Below are 26,632 nucleotides of genomic sequence, written 5' to 3' on the forward strand. Positions count from 1 at the left end.
TTGAGTTTAATTTAGATTTTGAAATTTTAGTATTAGCTTCGATGGTTGGGGCTATGGTAGCAAAGAAGGATGTAGTGGTGGATCACATTTCTCGGGCTTCGTAATAGTTGTCTTATATATGCATTAGAAAACGTTCTATGTGCATGAAATAACCATGTGCATGCATGAAATAACCATGTACGATATTGATTATTACAAATTTTAAATTACTGATTTTCCTCCTAAATATGACAAACACGACTTGATAAACAAAAACTCAGAACTGGAGTCAAAAGTGAGCTAAAATTACCAGACTAGCATGCTGTTCGGAAGGGCCCAAATTGAAATAAGCCCACATCAATTAATCACATTTAAATGTTGGGCTATTCTCATTTTTTATCACATAAAGTTCTCTCTCTCTCTCTCTCTCTCTCTCTCTCTCTCTCTCTCTCTCTCTCTCTCTCTCTCTCTCTCTCTCTCTCTCTCTCTCTCTCTCTCTATATATATATATATATATATATATATATATATATATATATATAGAGAGAGAGAGAGAGAGAGAGAGAGATTGGATTTGGTGATTTTGGTTCTTATGGTGAGTTGTGAGTTGTGGCCTTGGGGAAATCTTAGCCACTAGATTATATTAGAGATGAGTGGCCAAGATCAAATCTTACATGTCATATAAAACCATTGTCATTTACTTATTTTCTCTTTTTTCTAATGTTACTTTTTTTTTTACTTTAATTTTTCGGTTTTTTCCCATGGTACCCTCGAACTTTGGCAGATTACACATGGTACCCTTCGTTTTAAGTTTCTACACATGGTACCCTTGTATTTACCTTTTTCTTTCCCAAAATACCCTTTAGCAAAATTCCGTTATAACCCCGTTACTCATTTGACTTGTAAACCTTTTTTTGTTGTTTAAGAGACTAATCTCTCATAAGCTAATAGTCTAATACACAAATCATTATTAATAAACCAACTTTAACACCTAAATCCCCAAACCACCCATTATTATCATCTTCTTCAAAATCACCCTAAAATACCTCCACTTTCACCCACCACCATATCAACCACCACCACCACCACCACCTAAACTTTTCTCTCACCATCATCATCTTCTTAACTGCAATCCATCCACCTTCCCCAAAAACCACTCTCTAACTCAGCCACCTCGATGCAAAATCGGCATTAACCACCCAACACAACTCCGACACCGAAATTTCTTGAAGATTTAGAACTTGTAACTCATAAATTTCACTTACACCAACTTAAAAGCTACAAATATCCATTTTCGTGAATTTTGATTTAATCCTCAACATAAATCTTCAATATTACAAGAAAACATTGCAAGTTTCATCAGATCGTTCGATAAAATGGGTATCAACGAATAGAACATGATGTAATCTTGTGCTCTTGCCTTGTGTTTTGTACAAAAAATTAGTTCCAGTGAAAAAAATTCCAGAAACTTTCTGTTTCTGATTGATGGAATTTGTTGTTGTTGTTGTTGTTGTTTTGCGAGAAAGACATTTGTTGGTGTCGGATTTGCTTGGGGTTCGTCGGCATCAGATTTGCGTCGAGGTGATAGAGTTAGCGGGTGATTTTTTGGGGAGGTCGTGTGATTGCAGTTAAAAGGATGATGATGGTGGTTGTTATGGTGGTGAGGGAAAGTGGAAGCTAATTGGGGTGATTTTGAAGAAGATGATAATAATGGGTGGTTTGGTGATTTAGGTATTAAAGTTAGTTTATTAATAAGGATTTGTGTATTAGATAATGAGAGGTTAGTATATTAAACAACAAAAAAAGGGTTACAAGTCAGATAAGTAACGGAGTTATAACGGAATATTGCAAAAGGGTATTTTGGGAAAAAAATGGTAAATACAAGGGTATCATATGTAGAAACTTAAAATGAGGGGTACCATGTGTAATCTGTCAAAGTTCGAGGGTACCATGGGAAATTTCCGTTAATTTTTTTTTCTCTTTTTTTTACCTCGTGTTATTATGCTTTTTTTACCACTTTGATTTTTGTTTTCTTTTATGTTTTTCTTTTTTACTCATTATGTTACCTTTTTTCTTTTTCTTTTTGTACCGGATTTTTTTTACTTGAAATTTTTTTTACTCTTATTTTTTTTACCTCGTGTTATTATGCTATTATTGTGCCTTTTTTTACCTGGATTTTTTTTACGACTTTGATTTTTTTTCTCTTTTTTTTTCCCCACATGTTATTGTCTTTGTTATTGTTATTCCATTTGTTATTGTGATGTTATTCCGCTGTTACTTTGATTTTTTTTACGACTTTGATCTTTTCTCTCTTTTTTTTTTACCATATGTTATTGTGGTGTTATTGTTATTCCGCTGTTATTGTGATGTTATTCTGCTGTTATTGTGAATTTTTTTACGCCTTTAATTTTTTTTTCTTTTTTTTACCACGTGTTATTGTGCTGTTATTCTACTATTATTCTGGTGTTATTGTGATGTTATTCCGGTGTCACTTTGATTTTTTTTACGACTTTGATTTTTTTACCACTTGTTATTGTGCTGTTATTCTACTATTATTCTGCTGTTATTGTGATGTTATTCCGGTGTCACTTTCATTTTTTTTACTCTTTTTTCTACCACATGTTATTGTGCTGTTATTCTACTGTTATTCTCGAATTCAGGATTGTTCAGTTCTCGAATTGTTGATCAAGGTCGAAAACAAAGTGACAAAGAAAAAAAATATAAACTTACGCCACAAAGTGGAACTGATGCAATGCCAGCATGAGGTCCTCCCAGCGAGACATAATTCTTAACCTGTTTGGAGCATAGACCATAATCTTTAAATGTACCAAGGACAAAAGTGCTTATGACCATAATATTTAATATTCGAGGCCTTTATTCTTACCGGTGGTCCTCCTTCATAGAACTCGATAACTCCTCGTCCAATCAAATTTCCCTACAATAATATAATAGAAGTTTCAAAACACGTAAACAGAACGAAGAACCTTTGGACATAACGTAACATTAGACACAACTAATTGACCAAATGACCTCGCAATAGCATTAGTAGGAGATCTAAGCACAAAACAGTTACCTGGGACAGACCAACCATATTGTAACCTTCACTTAATTCTTTCATCTGCTTCACCTGTTCACGAGGATCGGTCCACAAAACAGTTACCTAATCTGAAATCATTCATTCTGCCACCATTCACCATCACCACAAATCACCATGGCTGCCTGGAATCGAGCTTATAGAAATCCCTAGCGTATCGCCAGACGAATTCGCGGTGTTTCTGTCGCACGTCCTCCATCAGCAGCTAGTAATGATCTCTGTAACACTTCGCGAGTCTACTGAGTCGACTCGCTCGCCGCTTCATTAGTTCCTTCCGAGTCAGGTACTCGGATTTTTTGTGGGATGAGTCGTCGTTGTCTGACTCGGTGATTGATGAGGGGCCGGCCCCGGCGTTGGGTTCCATTCGCTGAGTTAACTCGTTCGAATGAGTGAGTTAGTTGGAATTGATTGGGCGAACGAGTCGTTTCGAGGAGAGAGAAAATCAAGAAAGGAAGCGTTCCGGTATTCTGGGCATTTGGGGATTTATAATTCAAGCTGTTGGCATTTGATTTTTTTTATTTTCCTTTTTATTTTTTTTTTCTTATGTGTTATTTGATCTCAGCCCTTGGTTTCTTTTGATCTAATGGCTGAGATTTTCCAAACTCACAACTCACCGTAAGAACCAAACTCACGAGATCCCGCCACTATATATATATATATATATATATATATATATATATATATATATATATGGTGATGTTGGGTCAATTCGTTGTTAAGCACATGAACTAGATAATGTAGTAACAAGTTCAAACAAACATTCATGAAATGGTCTCAGGTTGTCAATTTAAATTTTACAGGCAAGTGATTCAATTATTCACATTTAAGTGTTCGGCTATTCTCATTTTATCTTTTTAATTACCAAATTTTGGGAGAACTTATAGCGAGAATAGAGCCAACAATCGTGTCAACCAATGTTAAAGTTAGCAAACCCAGAAATGCTCTTTGAAGTTTCAACACTTGCTCTCGCAATGAACATAATAAATTAATCGCATTTTTCAGGTTTCCTTAATTGCCTTATATGTGCACTAATTAGTGTTATATGTGCATGAAATAAGTTTGTACATGGACGATATAATGATGCCTGGAAAACTCACGTTTTACATTCTTTAAATCCAATATAACATTTTGGACTTCCGTGCTCAGGTCATCAATTCGAAAATCTACAATCTGGAGTAGTCCAAAAAATCAGAGAACTCACTTTACATTCTTTAAATCCAGGAAAAAAATAAGTGGTGTTTGCAAAATAAGAAGTAATTTACATTGATCATAATCTGGACAAGTCCAAAATCTATCAAATAAAAAGTCAAAACACTATCAAATTCTTCAATAATGCTACTGTCAAATGCTTCACATATGCTTCTCAAATGATAATTCTTCAAAAATGCTACAAAAATGCTCCAAAAATTCTTCACAATCCACTGCAATGCTGCACAAGTCCAAACAGTGTCACATAAAACAAATGACGTAGCATTCATATTACTTTCTCAAGTTGTCAGAAATCAAATTCCTCAGTTTCTGGTTCTGATCTGCTTCGCATCATAAGTCCAAGCAACTCCTCGCCTCACACTTCAATCCTCATAGATAAGAAACCAAATGTCAGCAAGGCTAAAAATTAGAGGGAAAACATATACTAATAATAGAAATTCGCGCTAATAGGAGAAAACTTAGTCTACTAATCATCGGTGGTCCTTTTGCCACAATTCCTACTATCGTGGTTCGCCATCTCCTGACAAGCCTTACATCTTCTTAGTGGTTTCTTGCTGACTTCCCCAGCTTTTTCTCTTTGCGAGATCAGTCTTTTCCCCTAGCCTTTGTTTTTGCATTGTCTTGGAGGACAAACTTTAATTTCACTAGGGACACTTGTTCCTAAAAGAATCCCAATTTCAGCACTCTTGTCCTTTTTCTGCCCAATACCACTATTACCACTATCATGAGTGACACTTGTTCCTATAATAACCCTTTCCTTGAACCCACGTAAAATGTCCAGCAACTCATCACAATACACAGGAGTCCGTTCAACTAGTGACACACAAGTGAACAATTCCGACCACAATTCACTGATTTTGTTTTATTTATGTACATGCACTGCCCTGCAATCAGCAAGCAACTACCCATCAGAACTGAAGATTGGCCGGCAGGTTGCTAGTTTGCTCCACCTACCAAGTAGATATTCACTTGAAACTTTCTTAAATCCCCGATCTTTAAGGACACACAGAACATGTCGACATAGTATTCCGTGTCTTTCAAACTTCTTGCAACTGCATACCAGTTTCACTTCATCCATCTTAAAACCAACCACATACGTTTTGTTTCATTCTTGATTTATGATGTCTATGTAGTCAATTGCATAGTTATCATCTTTTTTTTATCCTTAACCCCACATGAAAAGCAAGCAGCTTTTAATTCATCTTGAAACTCGTAAAAGATTTTGGACGTGTAAGTATTTGTTGCGTGTTTTTTGAGAGCAAGAGGAGTCGATAACGAGGGAGAAGAGTTTTTTTTATTGTGCAATGAGTTTAGATTGGGTCCATCATTGCGCATCCATTGCACTCTCAATTCACATCCAAAACTCAACTAGGGTTAGATTAGGATTAGAGAAGTTGCTAAAAAGGTGGTTTTCTGATTCAGACCTTGAGGTAGTTTTCATCAAACCTCCTAAAAATAGGTCACGAAAGTATGCCGGAACCCACATATGCCTAATGCCATATTTTTCCTTAAGCCATTCATTCTCAGACAACCCATGAGATTCAACTATTGTTGTCCACCTTTCCTCAAATTCATGTGGTTCCATATCTGCATCGCAATCACATGATTTTAGCTCCTTCAGAAACTCGGTTTCTTTACATATTGAAGGCCGTAATTTCTTAGGCAATTTCTTCAATATGTGCCACATACAATACCTATGTTGGACCTTATATTTCCAATCTAATTTCAGTCCTTCTTCTATCCCCGCATCTTCATCAGTTATCAGACAAACTGGATGACTACCCTCCATGGGATCTAAGAACTTATTAAACAACCAGGCAAATGACTCTTTGCTTTCATTAATTGAGGCTGTCGCACACCTAATCAAAGATAAATACCCTAGACACAAATTAATGTATAATAGGGATAGAACACAAGGAGACGGGAGTTTCTATATAAGTTGTTATGAGGTGAATTCTATCAAGGTCGGTTAATGATTGGTTTGGTTGGGTTTATGAAACAATAATAATAAAGGGAGAGTCTAGGGAGGTCGAGTCACACAATGAAATTATGTAAATGCTCAAGTTAAACATAGGAGTTGATAAAATTGTTAATTGTTTAGGCTTAAAGACAACCACCTATCGGCCTTATTGTCAACCATGGGTAGGGTCCTAGAGAACTCTCGTTATGTCAAGGTCGTCCTACTAACACATGTTTAGTCTAATTCAATTTCGTGCCTCTTGACTTATAAAAGTGAATTAACAAATTTAATCTAAGATAGTGATCATTTATCAAAGACTAACAATACAATGCAAACATGTGAAAGAAACAATGAAATGATATTATAACATCCTAGTACAGCAATTACAAGAACTTCTTGTGCTTGGCTTCCCTTATTCCCTAGACAAAGTAAACTAATCTTGCATAATGTAAACTAAACTAATGATGAATGATAAAGTAAACATGATAACTAATTGATAATGGAAATGACAAGGGAGATAAAAGAACAATACATGAAATAAAATTACCTTAACAATTGGAAATGAAACTTGGAATTGAAGAACAAATGCTTGAATGGAAATTATAATATAATATTGAAATGCTAAAGGAAATGTAAATAACATAAAAGAAATCTAACCTACATTCTATTCTAAAACTAAGACTAAAAAATATATGAAAGTGTGTGGAAAGAGGTGTAAGAAGTGTATCAGAAGTTTGTTTTAGGTCCCGGATCAACACCCTTTATATAGGACCAAGGGAATAACGGAAATAAGGTAAAACGAGGGAACCCTGATCTGGGCCACCCCACCCCGATCGGGGTCGTGGCTTTCTCATTATTTCTCTTAATTCTATCTTAAATTTGCACTTAATGTTGATGCGGAATTCGATGCTTATGTCTTTGTGCGTCCGTCTAAGGTATCTTATGCATCCTTTGGCATCCAATGTATGCTCTTATGATGGCCTTTTACTTGGACTACATTTCATTATTTGCTATGGATGTGGGGATTTGAATGTAATCCACAGGTTGAAAATCGTTTGGATTCGCCACCAAATTTAAGGAAATTTGGGAACCATTTTGGAAAACGAGATTTGAGTTCGTTGTTGAATGTACGTGGTGGGTTGTTCGTTAATAAAACCTTCCCAGGAGGTCACCCATCCTGAGACTACTCCCAGTCAAGCACGCTTAACTTTGGAGTTCTTTCGCATGGATGACCATAAAAGAAAGTGCACTTTGTTGATATGAGTTGTACTTCCAATCCCTTTAAGCACTAGTCATTTAAGCCTATCACTGGACCTTTTCAATTACCGTGGGGTGTTACAGCAAACCACCATTTTAAACAAATCATGTGATCTTGGTTTCTAATCGTTTAATGCATCTAATCTAGTGATTTAGCATGTGAGGTTGATTTGAACTTCTAACAAGCATTCACAAACATGGCTTAGCTGGGAGTGGGGGAGCCGTTGGGGAGCTAAAATATTACAACCCAGACGATTCTCGTCGACTCGATTCACAAACAATTGAATTAAAGATACAACTCGATCTAAATACAATTGCTAAAACATGACACTTGACACACGACACAAACTAGCCTACTTAGGCCTTGAAATTTGTGCCATATGGTGAGGCCACTGCTCACATGGACTTCGTCCTTGGCCTCATCATCGTTTTGCGCACTCGCTTCGATTTAATTGATTAAATACTCTAATTTAACCAACTAGCCTACTTAGGCCTTGAAATTCGTGCCATATGGTGAGGCCACGGCTGACATGGACTTCGTCCTTGGCATCATCATCATTTTGCGCACTCGCTTCGATTTAATTGATTAAATACTTCAATTTAACGAACTAAAACAAAGGTTTTGTAAAATCATTTTGACTGAAAATAAAGGACTAACTTAACACATATTTAATGTACAAATTACTATGCTTGAAATGAATTACAATAATTACAACGATTAAATTACAATAACAATTGAAATAAAACCGCAATAATTAAATAAACGGAAATAAAACCGAACCAAAGTGGCACGAAGGCCGAGACAAAAGACGGCCTAACAAACAGTCTAAGGGGAGGTCCATATTGACTATTCTAGTCATCGAGTATCATGAATCGGATGCTAAGCATGCACGATTCAACTAGCGAGAAATCGTCATAAGTTGAGATGAATTCATTAAATTCTTTAAAGAAATTCATTTAAATCGTCTTATGTTGGGTTTTGTATGACCTATGAATGTCGAATTCATTTAACATGCTTTCTTCATATTAATTTGGCCAAGTTACAATTTAACAACGATAAATGATACAAATAAACATACATGTATCATAAATCAAATAAAGCAAATCTAACATGTGAACTAATCTTAACAATTTCATAATTAAAACTAGAACAAATCATTAAACATGTGAATTAAACAAATTACTTCGTAATTAAAATTTAAACAAATGCAAATCATGTGAAAAAGAAATAAACTAACTAAAATTTCATTTTAATCAATTTAAAACATGTTATTGTTATACAATTAACAAATTATATCATTTTATAATTTAAACATGATAATTATTCTAACTAACATGTTATCGTCATAAATTGAAAACAAACATGATTAACATACTATTGTTCTAACAGCAATTAAACCATCATTAACATCATAATTACGAAACATTAACTAATGAAACGATAATTAACGAACGATGCAAAAACGAAATAAAAAGGCCATAAGGCCGTGACAAACACGGGCAAAAAGAGAAGGAAAGAGACGGGATTTTGTGCACCCTCAACTTACATGTAAAGTTGGACAGCACTCGGGATACCGTATGCAAGTGTTGCTTAGAAGGCGCGTCTTCGATGATTGTAAAACAAATATCGAAACAATTTATCAAAATCAATTTCGAAAACAAAAACAATTTCTCGCGTAAAAGGCACTTCCTGCAGCGATTTTCAAATGAAGATTGTGACTTCGTTTCTTACTCAAATTTAAATCCGAAAGATGTTTTGGAATCCTTAGACTCCAAAGATTCAAACTTTAGCAAAAAAAAGGTAAAAACGGTTAAAACATAACTCAAAACGAACGAGAACAGGTGCTATCCAGAACGCGAGAGAACACGAATAAGAGAGAAAATCGATGCTTTAATGTTCGTCTAATCTCTTGTGTGAACTTTTTGCTTTTTTTCTGGGTATGAGAGGAGTTTAGGGTTGCTTTTTTACGTGAGAAAGGAAGGCAATTGCTAGGGTTTTGAGAACTCTCAAAACCGTGTTGTTTTGTCCCTCTTTTCGGTGTGTGTGGTGTTTGTTTATATAGAAAACGGGATTGGGGTGCTAGGGTTAGGTTTTTTGGCTGCTTAGGAGTTGGCTTGTGGAAGGGGTAAGAGAGTTTGGTCGAAATATGGAAGGTGGAAGGATAAATTTCGGTTTTGGAGGATATGGAAGGAGATTATGTTTCGGTTTTGTGGAGATTGTGTGAGCTGGTCGGGATAGGGGAAATATACTCTCTTACTTGGGGAATAAGTATGAGAAACGAGGGAAGGGAATGGTTGGGATGGGATGGGGCTCGAAAAGGGACTCGGGAAGGCCCTGTTTTGACGCGGCAAAACAGGGCATGAATGCGGGTTGTGGTTGCGGGTTTGGGTGCGGGTTTTAGTGTGGGTTAGGTTGGAATAGATGTTGGGTTAGTGGGCTAGGTGGTGGTATTGTCTAGGCTGGGTTGGGTGGTGGTTTGGGTGTCGGATTGGGGCTCGAAAAACAAGGGAGGGGGTTGGTTGGGTGTCGAGTTTGGGGAAGAAAAAGGTGGGGGAAGGGAAGGTGGTATGGGGGTTCGAACCCGGGACCATGAGGGATGGGGTGTACTAAAGCTATGCCTTAAAACTCGTGCTTAAAACCGTTCAAAAATCGAGTTTAGAACCGTCTCAAAAAACCTCGTTTAAAACCGCTTTAAAATCTAATTTTTCAAATTAAATAAAGCGATAAAACACGAAACTGTCAAATATCTCATTTTAAATAAATATAAAATAAAAACTTTGAAAAATAATTTATTTTTTGAATAAATTATAAAAGCTTTAAATTTCAAATAAACTCGAAAATATGAAAACCGATGACATAAATTTCATTTATTTTGAAATAATTTAAATCTCATTTAAATTATAAAACCGTCAAATAACGCTTGTCCTGCATCACAAAACGAAATCCGCTAACGAGCGATGTAAGTAAACATGTGTCCTATCATCATCGGGTGTTTTTTTGGGATTTCTGTAAATTCCAATATCGACGGATACCGGTATCTACAGAGCCCCCACTTTGACTGATGCTTGGACAAGGCGAAAGTCAAAGTATAAACCAGGTCCCTCTCGACCTGAGCATTCCGCGGGTCGTTTAGAGTCCATTAGACTTGCGTATGTAAGCTCGCCAGCCATAAGAAGAGATCATACCTGAAACTTTGCATATATGATGGGTTGAGCCTTATCCTTAGGCGCCTATGTATCCGTTGTGATGGAATCAAAACCGCATCGTAGTTCGGCATACTTTAGCCTTAGTATTCTGCAGTCTCGGCCCAAAACGGAGCTTTCCGAAAGGAGGTTGCCGTCATACTTTGGAGATACTTCTCCCATGATGTCTATACTCTTCGAGTTGCATGTGCATTAGGCCACTTGAGCCGCGATTATTTATCATTAGTGCCCAATATCTGAGCAACGTTGTTGTAATATCACTGGTTGCATTCCGCTGGGCAATATTTTCATCTTATTAACCGGACACGGATTACTTTATTTAGGGGAGACTTCTCCGTTAATCATTATGGCGGTCTCTAGAGCTTGAAAGCGACAGAGCCCCCAGTTGCATTGGGTCTAAAGTTTTTGACTTTAGGGCGCCTAGCTGAAGCGTACCTGCTAAAACTTGGACATATATCATAACAGAAATCACATGATGCTATCCCGAACTTTCGGAAATCATAGCTAAAACATGGATGGGCTCGAGGCCCAAACTAAAACATTGAATTGGGTTTCTGACCCGATTTGCATGTGAAAATGGGTTTCGCCCGGGACTGACATTTCATTTTGAAAATGGGCTTCGCCCGGAATCATTTCATTTTGAATATGGGCTTCGCCCAGAGCTAAAGTTTCACTTTAAAAATGGGATTCGCCCGGAATCAATATTTCATTTGAAGATGGGCCACGCCCAGAACATTGAAAATGAGCTTCGCCCAGAACATTTCATTTTGAACTTTCGAAATTTCATAGGAAAAAACGATGAGTAGACATGTTTCGAGTTTCTGACTCGGGGATTAACCCGTAAATAAAAAGGGCAAGACATAACCCATAAAATATAAAAAAAATCCATAAGCGTGTATGGGTTTTTTAATCCTAGCATGGACTCGCTGGGGATAAAAAATGTAGATTGGTCATTCTGGCCTGCGAAACACAAATAAAGTCCGCGACAACGAACTTTGGTGCAACAAGCGATAAAGGGTGATGAGGGAGCCCGGAGGCCCGCGCCCCAAGGCCCACGGCCATGTTACTTGGGCGGCAAGCAAGGGTTTCCTAAAACCCTTGTTAAAACTCGCCCCTTATTTTTCCTATATAAGTAGATTATAATAGGAGGTAAACCATAACTTCTTATTCTTTTCTTCATAAAATATTCTTGTTAAACATGAATTCTCTTCAAAAAGCCATGATATCTTGGGCCTCCGATTTCAAAGGATTGGAATCTCAAATACTTGTTGATACGGGATTGAAACAACTAATCCCGCTGAGCCAGGTCTTGCGAGAAATCTTTTTTCTTGATGAGTGCTTAAAATTTTGGGACCCTACCCATTATGTTTTTGGCTTTCCAGAAGGACTGATTTTTCCCTTTCCAGAAGAAATTGCCATTCTAGGAGGTTGGAAGATTGAGTAACTCCTGTTATTCCCGACATTCAGAGGGGATGTGCTAACAAGTATCGTGACTTCCTTGGTTTGTCACGTGATGAGGTGCGTGCCTTTGTTGATGGGAAACGAGTGAACTTACTCGCCATTCCTCATAAATTTGGGCGTGCTGACGACCCATTGATTCCTACAGCGTTTCATCGCAGGGCTTTTGGATTGATCATGCTTCATCTTTATGCTTTTGAAGGGCTTATTGAGGTACCAACTTGTTACGGTAAAGCGAAGAACAGATGGAGCAACATAAGAGCCTGGCTTGGCTCATTCTTGCTGAAATCATTGTTGGGTTAGATGCTCGGAAGGCCAACCTAATTCTTGCTTATACTGGATCAACCCGTCTTTTACAAGTATGTCATTTCCGCTGTTCTCTTTTTTTTTTACAGCGTTTATTTTTGGGACCCTACCTATCATGTTTTTGGCTTTCCATAAGGAGAGATTTTTCCCTTTCCAGAAGAAATTGCCATTCTAGGAGGTTGGAAGATTGAGTAACTCCTGTTATTCCCGACATTCAGAGGGGATGTGCTAACAAGTATCGTGACTTCCTTGGTTTGTCACGTGATGAGGCGCGTGCCTTTGTTGATGGGAAACGAGTGAACTTACTCGCCATTCCTCAGAAATTTGGGCGTGCTGACGACCCATTGATTCCTACGGCGTTCCGTCGCAGGGCTTTTGGATTGATCATGCTTCATCTTTGTGCTTTTGAAGGGCTTATTGAGGTACCAACTTGTTACGGTAAAGCGAAGAACAGATGGAGCAACATAAGAGCCTGGCTTGGCTCATTCTTGCTGAAATCATTGTTGGGTTAGATGCTCGGAAGGCCAACCCAATTCTTGCTTATACTGGATCAACCCGTCTTCTACAGGTATGTCATTTCCGCTGTTCTCTTTTTTTTTTTCCAACGTTTTTTTTTTCTTTCTTTTTTTTTTCGTTTTTTCTTTTTTTTTTTCTTCTTTTTCTTCGGTTTTTTCTTTCTCTTTTTTTTTTTCTTTTTCCCACCTCTTTTCTTTTTAGTGGGTTTGACATCATTTCCTATAGTCTAATTTGTTTTCTTGGCCCTTTTTCACAGATCTGGCTATGTGAGAGACTCGAGTTGATTGATCCATCGAAGGTTCCGGGTATATATGAGGTGAGAAGCTTCACTTTTCACCACCGTCAGTTTTCTACTGGGAAGAAGGAGCCTTTTGTAACACCTCCTCATACCAAGGTACCTTACCAGGACTACCCCAGCATGAAAGGCTGTTACCATCTCGTTTGCCCGAGGTTAGTACATATCAAAAGCAACAGTCCTAAACACATTTATTAAGATACGGTAAAGTATTAAAAGTTATAATGTTCTAAAATCCAATAATGTAAATCCAAATGCTATCAATTACAAAACAAATGCTAAGACTCATGATGGTGATACTAAATCTGACGTGACGACTCTCCCATGACCGCCCCAAGCTCACCAAAAGCATTACCTGTCACAGCCTGCTCACCATCCCCGAATGGATCACCGCAGATTTTACAAAACAACAACGGGGTCAGTACTGCTCAACCAAAACAAGACAAGGCACAAGTAACCAGCTGATCATCCTCCATCCTCAGTCTCCCGATCCCACACAGTAACCGACTACACACCGAAGTGTGTAGCTCTGCCAGACTACCCATCACAAGAGGTAGTCCACACCGCAAGTGGGGAACCGCAGCCAATCCCCACCAAAATTCCGCTCATCAACGAGCGATAACCCTGTCCCTTAATGTGCACATCCCCTCCCGTGACGGGTTCCACGGAGGGCGAACTAGAGCGTGAAGCCACTCCCGCAAGTGACTCCACCACAACCCTCACAACACCATCAAAATCACCACTATCACACTAACACTCCGATGATCAGCAGAGAACAGTAAAACACACTACAAAAACATCTTAATTCAAATAACAGTAACTGAGTAGGGAAACCCTACCTTAACAACAACAGCAGTGAAGAGAATCAAGTAACTAGAATGGCTCCTCTACAAAGTCTTCGCCTAAACAATAATCACATAACACAATTACTAATTGCAAAACCCCATTTCCCCCAGTTAATGATTAAAGACAAACCCTACAATAATCACCAACAAACATGGGGATAAAGACTTACCGACGGAAGAATGAAGGATTGAATACGATTGCTATGATTGTCCACATACACAGAGGAGAGATTCGGAGTGATTAGAGCGTCATACGTTGATTAGGTTTTGTAAATAATGTTTAAAAACTTATTATCGAAATTATATAACGCCCTAATTACTCCCGAATCAAACCGCTGAAATATTACTCGCCAGACCGGATACTCGGTCGAGTATAGAGTATACTCGGCCGAGTATCCTCTACTCGTTCTAGTATTCAGTATACTCGGCCGAGTGTTCCTCAGCAGTAGCGAAACAGACTACACAACCCACACTACTCGACCGAGTAGGCCATACTCGGTCCAGTACTAGGCTATAAAATCCGTAGTATTACAGTCTTCCCCTCTTAAAAAGTACTTCGTCCCCGAAGTTCACACTCTACCCAAAAAAAACACAACAAAACGACCTCCCGACACAACATACTAACAATATACTAGCACAAAATATCACAATCCCGACTAGCCCAACTCAAACTAAGACAAAAACACACATGCGACCATCTCCTACCCCCCTAGAAAGACAACGGTTACGTCCCTGTAACCAACCATACCTGATAAAAAAGGTTAGGAAAACGCTCTCGCATAGCCTCCTCTGGTTCCCATGTAGCTTCTTCCATGTTGTGATTGGACCAAAGTACCTTGAGTAAAACGGTCTCACCATTCTTTGTCTTGTGTACTTTGCGGTCTAGGATCTCCTTAGGAATCTCAGCATAGGACAAGGACTCATCAAGCTCGATATTCTCAACCTCAAGTACATGTGACGGGTCACTCACATACTTCCGGAGCTGTGAAACATGAAAGACATTGTGGACTCTATCCAAAGCTGGTGGCAAAGCTAACCTGTAGGCTACCTCGCCTATGCGATCTAAAATCTCATAAGGACCTATAAACTTCTGGCTTAACTTGCCTTTCTTTCCAAATCTCATCACTCCTCGCATAGGTGACACTTTCAAAAGGACCTTGTCACCTACTGCGAACTCTATGTCTCTGCGGTGCAAGTCGGCATAACTCTTCTGACGATCTTGAGCTTCTCTCATCTTTTGACGCAGTAACCGAACTTGCTTAACCATATCCTGCACCAGCTGTGGTCCTAAAACCACTGCCTCTGAACTGTCCTCCCAATAAATTGGACTTCGGTACTTCCGACCATACAAAGCCTCAAAAGGTGCCATCCCGATACTGGTATGATAGCCGTTGTTGTACGAAAACTCGATCAGATCAAGCCTGTCCTCCCAGCTTCCCCTAAACTCCATGGCACATGCTCTCAATATGTCCTCCAAGGTCTTGATAGTCCTCTCAGTCTGACCATCGATTGCAGGATGAAAAGCGGTGCTCATCTTCAAGGTAGTACCCATCAATTCCTGCAGTTCTTGCCAAAACTTGGATATAAACCTCGCATCACGATCCAACACTGTATCCTTAGGTATACCATGTAATCGAACCACATGTCTCCTATAACCTAAGGCCAGTTGCATCTTGGACCAAGTATCCTTCATAGGAACAAAATGAGCTGACTTTGTCAATCGATCAACAATTACCCAGATCATGTTATTACCTTGCTGTGACCTAGGTAACCCAACCACAAAGTCCATAGAAATCGACTCCCACTTCCACTCAGGTACCTCCAAGGATTGAATCTTACCTTGTGGTCTCCGCTGCTCACTATCTTAAGAGAAAAAACAATTGCACCCAGTTCTAGATCATGAGTAGGGTAGTTCTCCTCATATGGCTTCAGCTATCTCGAAGCATACGCTATAACCTTCCCTTCCTTCATCAACACACAACCTAGACCATTCTTTGAAGCATCGGTATATACTTCAAAGTTGTCACATCCCTCTGGCAAAGCTAGAATAGGAGTTGTGGTGAAACGCTCCTTTAAGGTCTGGAACGCCGTCTCATAAGTCTCATCCCAAACAAATCTGGTCTCTTTCCTCATCAAAGCAGTCATAGGCCGTGCTATGGTGGAAAAGTCTTTCACGCACCTCCTGTAGTAGCCAGCGAGGCCCAAGAAACTCCGAACCTCAGCAACACTCTTCGGTGATTCCCACTAGGTCACAGCCTCAATCTTGCTAGGATCCACGGATACTCCTTTCTTAGATATGATATGACCCAGAAAAGCCACCTCTTCTAACCAGAACTCACACTTTGATAACTTGGGATAAATCTGGTTCTCTCTTAGAGTCTGCAAAACGATCCTTAGGTGCTCCTCATGTTCCTCCTTAGTCTTAGAGTAGACTAAGATGTCGTCAATGAAGACAACCACGATCTTATCCAAAAACGGACTGAAAATCCGATTCATCCAATCCATGAAAGATGCTGGTGCATTGGTCAAACCAAAAGGCATTACCACATACTCATAGTGGCCATAACAGGACCGGAAAGCTGTCTTTGGAATATCCTCATCAGCTATCCTCAACTGGTGATAACTCGGCCTCAAATCGATCTTAGAGAACACACCTGCTCTACTCAGCTGATCAAACAAGTCATCAATCCTAGGCATAGGATACTTGTTCTTCACTATGACACGGTTAAGCTCCCTGTAGTCGATACACAGCCTCATACTCCCATCTTTCTTCTTTACAAACAAAACTGGAGCTCCCCAAGGTGACACACTTGGCCGGATATATCCCTTATCTAACAGTTCATGTAACTGTTTCTTCAACTCAGCTAGTTCCTTAGGTGCCATACGATATGGTGCCTTAGATATAGGGCCTGTTCCCGGTTTAAGCTCCACGTTGAAGTCAACATCTCTCTTTGGCGCAACTCCGGTATCTCTTCAGGAAAAAATCATCAAACTCTCCCACCACAGGTATATCAGCATTTGTCTATGGCTCTAATCGACGATCTCTCACTTGACAAAGAATCAAAGGACACTTCTTCCTAAAGCATGACTTTATGTTCATTACTGCTATAAACTTACACTTAGGATTCACAACAAACCCCTTATAAGACACCCTTATACCCTTGGGACCCCTTAAAGACACTTTCTTTTGCCGACAATCTATCTTGGCATCATACTTACCCAACCAATTCATCCCGACAATCACTCCTCAAACCCGTCCATAGGAAACTCTAGCAGGTCTACCGGTAAATATACCCCTCCAACCAACATAGACACTCCCTTATACAACTTAACACATAACACTGACTCCCTAGAAGGTATAAACACATTGTCCTTTACCAGCTCAAACTCCCCCAAGCCCATAGACAAAGCATGACTTCTAGACACAAAAGAATGTATTGCCCCCGAGTCAAACAAAACAAAAGACGGTACATTATGAACAAGAAAGGTACCGGTAACTACATGTGCATCGTTCTGAGCTTCTTGCTTATCCATCATGAAGAGCTTCCCGCTGCTTTTCTGGCCTCCCACTTGAAGCGAAGCATTAGAAGTACTCCGCTTGGCTGCCGCATCCTGGGTGACACTGTTGTTCGGGCGCTGATATGATCCTCCACTGTTGCGGTTAAAACCGCCATTGTTGCTGTGTCCACCACGGTTACCCCATGATCCACCATGCCGATTACTAGCAAAGCTCTGACTCGGACCCTGTGAGAAGTTCCCCTGAAAAGTTCCCAAGCCAAATCCCGTCATGGCACTCGTGCAGTCTCGCCTCTTGTGGCCTATGCCACCACAGTTATAGCATGACAGGTTGGAGTTGTCACTCACACTGCAACCACCACCTCTACCTCATCCTTAAGATCCTTCAGAGAAACCAGCCCCACCAGAAAAAGCCTTGGCTTGGTTGAAGTTGCCCTTCTTGTTACCCGATTGATTATCCTTCATCCCCAGTCTCCCGATCTCACACAGTAACCGACTATACACCAAAGTGTGTAGCCCTACCAGACTACCCATCACAACAGGTAGTTCACGCCGCCAGTGGGGGACCGCAGCCAATCTCCACCAAAATCCCGCTCATCAACGAGCGATAACCCTGTCCCTTAATATGCACATCCTCTCCCGTGATGGGTTCCACAGAGGGCGAACTAGGGCGTGAAGCCACTCCCGCAAGTGACTCCACCACAAACCTCACAACACCATCATAACCACCACCATCACACCAACACTCCGAAGATCAGCAAAGAACAGTAAAACACAATACAAACACATCTTAATTCAAATAACAGTAACTGAGTAGGGAAACCCTACCTTAACAACAACAGCAGTGAAGAGAATCAAGCAACTAGAACGACTCCTCTATGAAGTCTTTGCCTAAAAGATAATCACATAACACAATTACTAATTACAAAACCCCATTTCCCCCAATTCATGATTAAAGACAAACCCTAGAATAATCACCAACAAACACGGGGATAAAGAATTACCGACTGAAGAATGAAGGATTGAATATGATTGCTATGATTTTCCACACATACACAGAGGGGAGATTCGGAGTGATTAGAGCGCCGTACGTTGATTAGGTTTTGAAATAATGTTTAGAAACTGATTATCGAAATTATATAACGCCCTAATTACTCCCGAATTAAACCGCTGAAATATTACTCGCCAGACCGGATACTCAGTCGAGTATAGAGTATACTCGGCCGAGTATCCTCTAATCGGTCGAGTATTCAGTATACTCGACAGAGTGTTCCTCGGCAGTAGCCAAACAAACTACACAACCCACACTACTCGACCGAGTAGGCCATACTCGATCGAGTACCAGCTTATAAAATTCGTAGTATTACACCTTTCTAGCGTCAGCGGCTTTCTGCCAATGTTGGGTTACATGTTAGATGGGCCTTACCTTGGCTCTGCCTTACTGCAGTTACTGGTTTATCTAAAACTGATAGAACCAGAGATCTCACTCTTTTGGGCTTGGAGTGGTCTACTCATATCTATCCGAACCGTGTTCTTTGACAAGTCGGTCATCAGCAACGGATTCCCGCCATTGAGCCTATTCATGGCCAAGTCAAGGAAGTGACTCTTGCGAGGCGCAACGCATGGTTTGAGTCTTGGACTCGGAGGACTGTTTGGCATATTTCTAAGCCGTTTGCCTCTAGTTCGGTGTCACCTTCTTATTTGTAGTGGACTATTGAGCCTTCTTTCAAGGTCCAAAGGGAACTTTACAAGGATAAAGGTGTTGACTTAAAATATCACAAGGAAGAGGCGAAAAACCGAGAATTATTTACTGGCCCGAAACAGAGACTAACTCGACTCCTAGGACTGACTCTTTGGTTTCAGATGTGTGAAAGAGGTTAGGTCCAAGGAATGAAAGTAGGTTGACACTTGTAGAAAGAGTTGGTCCTCGACCTAGTATGAAAGACAGATTGGTCCCTCGTGAGAAATTAATGATTCCTCCGAAGAAATGAGCCCGAGTGATGATGGGTGAGACTTCGTCTCGTTGTGATGGGGTGTGCGGCCCAGCTGAGGGTAGCAACGAGAAGTCTTCGACATTACTACCTACTATTACTCTTATTGTTTGTGCGCTTTCCTTTTTAGTTGTGTGTGTGATGGGCTTCTCCTGGAATAAAATATTGTGATGGGCTTCGCCCGGAATTTAGAATAAATAAAAAGTTATTATTTATTAGAAATCCCCAGTTTCTTCATCAAAAATTTCATTTTTGTTTTACATGTTTCGGTTGTACTCTTTACTAAGAGTTGCCTACATATCTGCTTTGCAACAGAATCAAACCGAGTCCGTAGTTCTCACATAAAATATTTCATGCAGTGTTGACTAACAAATCACAACTTATTCTAAAAACATTTGCAATTCAAAAATTATTTCATAACATTTGAGAATGAGGTCATCAAGGATAGTATTTCTTCAGCTAGTCCAAATTCTTAGGATCCGTGAAGTCATTCCCATCCAAATCTGTTAACCGAACAGCGCCTCATGACAAAATCTTCTTTACCAAATAAGGGCCTGCCCAATTTGGTTTAAACTTACCCCTCGGGTCAATAGATAACAAAGCTCTGACCGACTTGAGAACCTGATCACCCTCACTAATTCCCATTGTTTCACCTTTTTTTGTTGAAAGCTCTCTCTATCCTTTTCTGGTAGAGTTGGACATGGTACAATGCTTTCAAACGCCACTAATCGAGCATGACTAGTGAATCATATCTTGCTTGAACCCAATCTGCTTCAGGAACCTGGCTTTCTAGCAGGATTCTTAGGGATGGTACTTCCAGCTCAACTAGTTGAACAGCTTCTATTCCATATACCAAGTAATACGGGGTTGCACCCGTGTCTGTTCGAATTGAATTTTTATACCCCTATAATGCGAAGGGTATCTTCTCTGGCCACTCCCTATAACGACATCTTCCTCAAAATGACTGTTAACTGTTTTATCAGTAGCCTCTACCGCACCATTCGTCAGTGGTCGGTATGGTGATGACTTGTGATGTTTGATTTTATACATCTCAAGTATAACCGTGGTCTCAGCTTGGAAATGAGTTTCGTGGTCACTGATGAACTAATGTGGTACTCCGTACCGTCAAATGATGTCATTCTGAATGAACTTTGCTATTTGCTTCGCTTTTAGCACTTTGTAAGACTTAGCTTCTACCCACTTCGTGAAGTAGTCAATTGCAACAAGGATAAAACAATGCCCTCCAGTTCCTGATAGGTTTACTTTTCCAATGATGTCGATACCCCAGGTTGAAAATGGCCAGGGTGATGTCATGTTGTATAACATAAAAAGTTCCACATGCTGTACATTTGTGAATATCTGATAATTGTGATAGTACCTCACATACTTGCAATAATCAGTTTCCATCGTTGTCCAGTAGTAACCAAGCCTTATGATATTACGGACTAACAAATGGGCATTCATGTGTGGCCCACACTCACCATCATAGACTTCATCCATAACCTTTTTAGCTGTCGGTTTATCGATACATCGCAACAAAACAACTTGAGCCGTCTTCTTATACAATTGCCCATCATCGGTCTTAATGAATTGGGCGGATAACATTCACAGAGCGTGCTTCCCACGGGTGTCAAGGTCGGGAGGATAATCTCATGTTTCCTTGAATTTCAAAATGGTTGTGTACCAGGGTTCGGTTTCACCTTCCTCGACTTCATCAATTACATTCACATAGGCAGGTGACGATCTTCGTTCGACACATATTGGCATATTGTCTATGTGGTCGGGAATGTTGATCAAGGCATCTAGCTTGGACAACGCATCTGCAAACTGACTTTATTCTATCGGGAGGTGAACATATCGAATATCCTTGAAGTACTTTTCCAAGTCTTTGATTCTGGTTTGATATGAGGCCAAACTGTGGCTCTTAATTTTCCATAACCCACCCACTTGATTGATGAGAAGGGACGAGTCTCCAAGTACTAACAACTTCTTCACACCTAAGTCTAGAGCAATGCGTAAACCAAGCAAACATGCTTCATATTTAGCGGCGTTGTTTGTGACATTGAAATCCAGTTTGATGGACACGGGTACGTGTTCACCTGTTGGGAAGATGAAGAGAATTCCCACTCCATATCCCATATAGTTAGATTGTCCATCAAATACAAATCCCATACGCCATTCTCCATGTGAACTACTCCTTCGTCAGGAAATGACCAAGTGTAACCGACTTCTGTTTCTTCGATTGGATTGTCGGCGAGGAAATCGACAACCACCCTTCCCTTGATCACTTTCAAAGGTACATATTTGAGATCAAAATCTGATTACATGAGGGTCCATCTCGACATTCTTCCATTTAGCACTGGTTTTTCAAACAAGTACTTAATCGGATCCATTTTGGAGTAGACACTCACACTGTAGCTAAGCATGTAATGTCTTAATTTCTTCGTTGCCCAGACTAGGGCCAAACACGTCTTTTCAAGAGGGGTATACTTTACTTCATAGTCTAAGAACTTTTTACTGATGTAGTAAATATCTCTTTCTTCTTTGTCAACTGTTTGGGCTAACAAAGCCCTCATTGCTGTATCCGTGACGGTTAGATATAGTGATAACGGCAGCCCAGCTACTGGTGGGCTTAAAACTGGTGGAGAAGACAACACTTCCTTTATTTTATCGAACGCGGCTTGACAATGGTCATCCCACATAACGTGTTATCTGACCTTCAGTTTCTTGAAGATCGGCTCGCAAATTATCGTTAACTTCGCGACGAAACGGCTTATGTATTGAACTCTTCCCAGGAAACCTATAATTTCTTTCTCAGTCTCGGGATGGGGCATTTCCATAATGGCTTTGATCTTTGATGGGTCTACTTCGATGCCACGGTGGCTAACGGTATAACCCAACAGTTTTCCATAGGTGACCCTGAAAGCACACTTCTACGAATTCAGTCTCATGTTGTACTTTCGCAATCTTGGAAAGAATTTTTGTAGCGCCCCAAGATGAACACTACGTTCCTTTGACTTGACTATCATGTCATCGACATAAAATTTAACTTCTTTGTGCATTATATCGTGTAGCAACGTCATTGCTGTTCTCTGGTACGTTGCCCCGGCATTTATCAAACCGAAAGGCATTACTGTGTAACAATAGGTTCCCCATTGTGACGTAAATGTTATCTTATTCATATCTTCCTCGGCCATCTTAATCTGATTATAAGCGGCATATCCATCCATGAAGGACAGTAATGCATGATTTGAGGTAGTATCAACCAAGATATCGATGTGAGGTAATGGAAAGTCGTCCTTCGGACAAGCTTTGTTCAGATCCCGGAAGTCCACGCACACGTGAACCTTACCATCATTTTTCGGTACTGGGACTACATTGGCGACCTAATACGAATACTCTGACACCTTGATGAACCCGGCTTTGAGCTATTTATCTATTTCTTCCTTAACCTTTAAAGACCACTCCGAACGTATTCTACGTAGCTTCTGCTTTACTGGTTTGAACCCTGGTTTGATCGGAATACTATGCTCTGCAATTTCCCTATCAATTCCCGGCATGTCTTTGTAAGACCATGCGAAAACATCTTTGAACTCAACCAGAAGGTCAACGACGCCTTGTCTCTCTATGGGATCTAGGGTAGTTCCTATCTTAAGCTCCTACGGTTATAGGGTGGTTCCCACATTGATAGTTTCGGTATCTTCGATCACCGAGTTTTTTTGGTCATATTATTCTAACCCTTTAACCAATTATGGAGGTGGTTCTACATATAGGTCTCCCTGTAGCAGTCTCTAGAAGGACTTAGGGGTGAAGCAATTTTGATTATGATCTTGAGGGGAATCCCCAGGATCCTAGATAGGTTTTCCTGTAGTAGTCTTTAGAAGGACTTAGGGGTGAAGCAGTTTTGGTTATGATCTTGAGGCGAATCCCCAGGATCCTTGATAGGTCTCCCTGTAACAGTCTCTAGAAGGACTTAAGGGTGAAGCAGTGTTGGGTTAGTTGTTAGTTGACGAGTCTCGAGCTCTTGTTTTAGCTCTTTGACATTAGGTTTTGGTATTTTTGTGTTTTGTACTTGTTGATCCCGGAGTTTGGAGGGAAGAAACGTTGGTCATGGACTTTGGACTTGTTGGTCCTGGACTTGGTGTTTTGGACTGACTTGATGTTTTGGACTTGTCAGTCCGCGATTTGGTGTGTTGGACTCGTTGGTCCTGGGATTTGGACTTGTTGGTCCTGGACTTGGTATTTTGTACTCACTTGTCTGGAATTTTATGTGTTGGATGCTTTCTTTGGATTTTGGCCTTTTTGAGAAAAGGGTTTCAATCTTGATTTGTTTTGATTTTGGCTTGGGACTTGGCCTTGACGTTGGGTGAGTAGCCTTTGGCTTTGGCTTTGGCTTTGACTTTGGTTTTTGCTTTGACTTTGACTTTGGCTTTGGCCTTGAGTGAATTGCTTTTGGCTTTGATTTTTGCTTTGGCCTTGAGCTTTGGCGTTGGGTGAATGGATATTGGCTTGGGCCTTTGATTTTGGCCTTTCGCTTTGGCTTCGGGTGAATGGCTATTGGCTTGGGCCTTTGATTTTGGCCTTTCGCTTTGACTTTGGGTGGATGGCTATTGGCTTGGGCCTTTGATTTGGCCTTTCGCTTTGGCTTCGGGTGAATGGCTATTGGCTTGGGCCTTTGATTTTGGCCTTGGCTCTGGTTTTGATTTGGCTTTGGTTTTTAAGTTATTGGTTCTTTGCCGTCCTTCAATCGAGGCAGGTAAAGGTGCAGACGGGGATGTATATGTTGGTGAGAGGTTGATATTTGGTGGTAGGATGTTTTTGTGGGGAATGGGCTTGTCTTCCGTCATTGACCATGAGCAAGGAGAGGTTCTGGTTTGTTATCTAGGTTCATCGTAGGATCCCTTTGATAGAAGCTCGTTCCAAATTGGGTGCTAATGAAAGGTTTCTATTGCCAGACATGGAATAGTTAAAGAGAATGGACACGGAGTTTTGAGTCCTCTGTTTACTCGGTACGGAACATCACTCGAGTGTACTCACATTGAATTGGAACATGTTGTTTGTTTTAAATCAATTCTCAAATCAATTCTCGTTGTCAACGGGAAATGGTAAAGAGGAGAATATATGATAGTTGGAAATCGTGCTTTTATTTAGATAAATAAGAGGTTAACACAGGCTCGAGGAATATGTGTGACTCATGGGAACGGCCCCCAGTTTGTCACTTAGGAATAAAAGGACAGACACTAGGATAGATATGAGAGAGCCTAAGACTCGGACTCGGACTCAGACTCAATCGTAGATACGGAGTCCTAATCATCACTTTCCCCCTCGAAGCTCTCCTTCGCAGCATCCAGCGGCTTGAATGTATGGTCTTGAGCATTTACCCACTTGAGCACTTCGCTCTCGTTGTTGGGAATGATATGAGGACAATATTCTATGAGGCTTTCATCTCCTTGCCGAAAGAGATGTTCATGAGGGTTATTTTCATCACTTGGTTGGCATAGGGATGAAGCTATCAGTTCATGCTTGTCAACCATGTTTTGAATAGCATGTTTAAGTTTGAAGCATGTTTCAATGTCGTGACCTTTTCCTTGATGATAATGGCAATAGGCACTGCCGTCCCAGAAACGGGTTTTCCTGCATTCAAGCGGGTCCGGAGTGGGCCCGATTTGTTGTAGCTTCCCTTCAGCCATGAGCTTTTAAAGAGCTGCGGCATAGGTTGTGTTGAGTCTAGTGAATGTCCTTTGAGAACGTTCAACCTTGTTGTTTGACTTGAGACATCCAGAAAGATTGTCTTGACTGAGAGGTGCAATTATGATTTTGCCAGCTTCAATCATATCTTGAATGACATGCTTGAGTTTGAAACAAGTTTCGGTGTCATGGCCCTTGCCTTGATGATATTGGCAATAGGCATTATCATCCCAGAATCGGGATCTTTTGTGTTCAGGTTTATCCGGAGTCGGACCAATGGGTTGCAGCATTCCTTCTGAAGCAAGTATCTCCTTTTCGAAAATAGAGATTTTTAAAAAGATTCATTTGTCGTTTTATGGATGGCTTCCGAAGAGTATGGATCTTCAAAAGGTCGACCAGTTTAAAGGGTTGTCTTAGGTTTGTTTTCAAAAGACGGCTTGAGTTGAAATTACGACGGCTCTGAAAACAATGTCTTGTTTCCGAAGACTTTTTTTTAAAATTCCGAATCATGGATTTGGAAATCTAGAATTGAAGATTTTGGAATCGTCATCACAATAGCCATGAAAACGGTTAAATTTGTTTTCAAAGAATTTTAAATTGGGTTGAAAATTTGAAAACGGTTAAGTTTGTTTTCAAAGATTGAGTTTTGATTTGAAATCTGAAAACGGTTAAATTGGTTTTCAAAGATTTGATTCTGAATTGAAATTTGAAAACGGTTAAAGTTGTTTTCAAATGATTTGAAATTGGACTTGAAGTTTGAAAACGGTTAAATATGTTTTCAAAGATTTGAAATTTGAATTTGAAATTTGAAAACGGTTAAATTTGTTTTCAAATATTTGATTTTGAATTTGAAATTTGAAAACGGTTATATTTGTTTTCAAAGATTTGATTTTGAATTGAAATTTGAAAACGGTTAAATTTGTTTTTAAATGGTTTGAAATTGGAAATTATGCGGATTGAATTCGTCATTACGAAGGGTTAGAAAACCGTTTTAAACTTTGAAAGACGGTATGCAAATCGAAAATTGTGAGAATTGAAATCGTCATTACGACGGCTTAGAAAAGCCAAGTTTGATTTCGAAAACAAGATTTGAAATTTGGAAAGTTGCATGGGTTGAAATCGTCGTTACGACGGTTTGAAAAACGTTTTTGTTTGAAAACTGATTTCAAATTTTGAAAATTCGTGGGTACAATTCTTCAATACGACGGTGTAAAAAGGCTGTTTGAGAATGCAACGGTCGACGACAGACCGAGGTTTAAAATGGTCATTACGACGACGTAAAAAGGGCATTTGAAATGGTTATAAAAACCGGAT

General features: G+C 39.9%; 1 long non-coding RNA gene across 1 annotated transcript; it reads right to left on the bottom strand.

Annotated features, from left to right (window-relative positions):
* Window positions 1-2,698: 2,698 nt before the first annotated feature.
* Window positions 2,699-3,140, bottom strand: LOC141630036 (uncharacterized). The gene is made up of 3 exons (XR_012537413.1): window positions 3,053-3,140; window positions 2,864-2,914; window positions 2,699-2,772 (listed from the first exon to the last, which is right to left on the bottom strand). It is a non-coding gene; the product is annotated as an uncharacterized LOC141630036 (long non-coding RNA).
* Window positions 3,141-26,632: the final 23,492 nt, after the last annotated feature.

Source organism: Silene latifolia, chromosome Y (assembly GCF_048544455.1).
Source record: "Silene latifolia isolate original U9 population chromosome Y, ASM4854445v1, whole genome shotgun sequence".
In the NCBI taxonomy this organism is placed as follows: Eukaryota; Viridiplantae; Streptophyta; class Magnoliopsida; order Caryophyllales; family Caryophyllaceae; genus Silene; species Silene latifolia.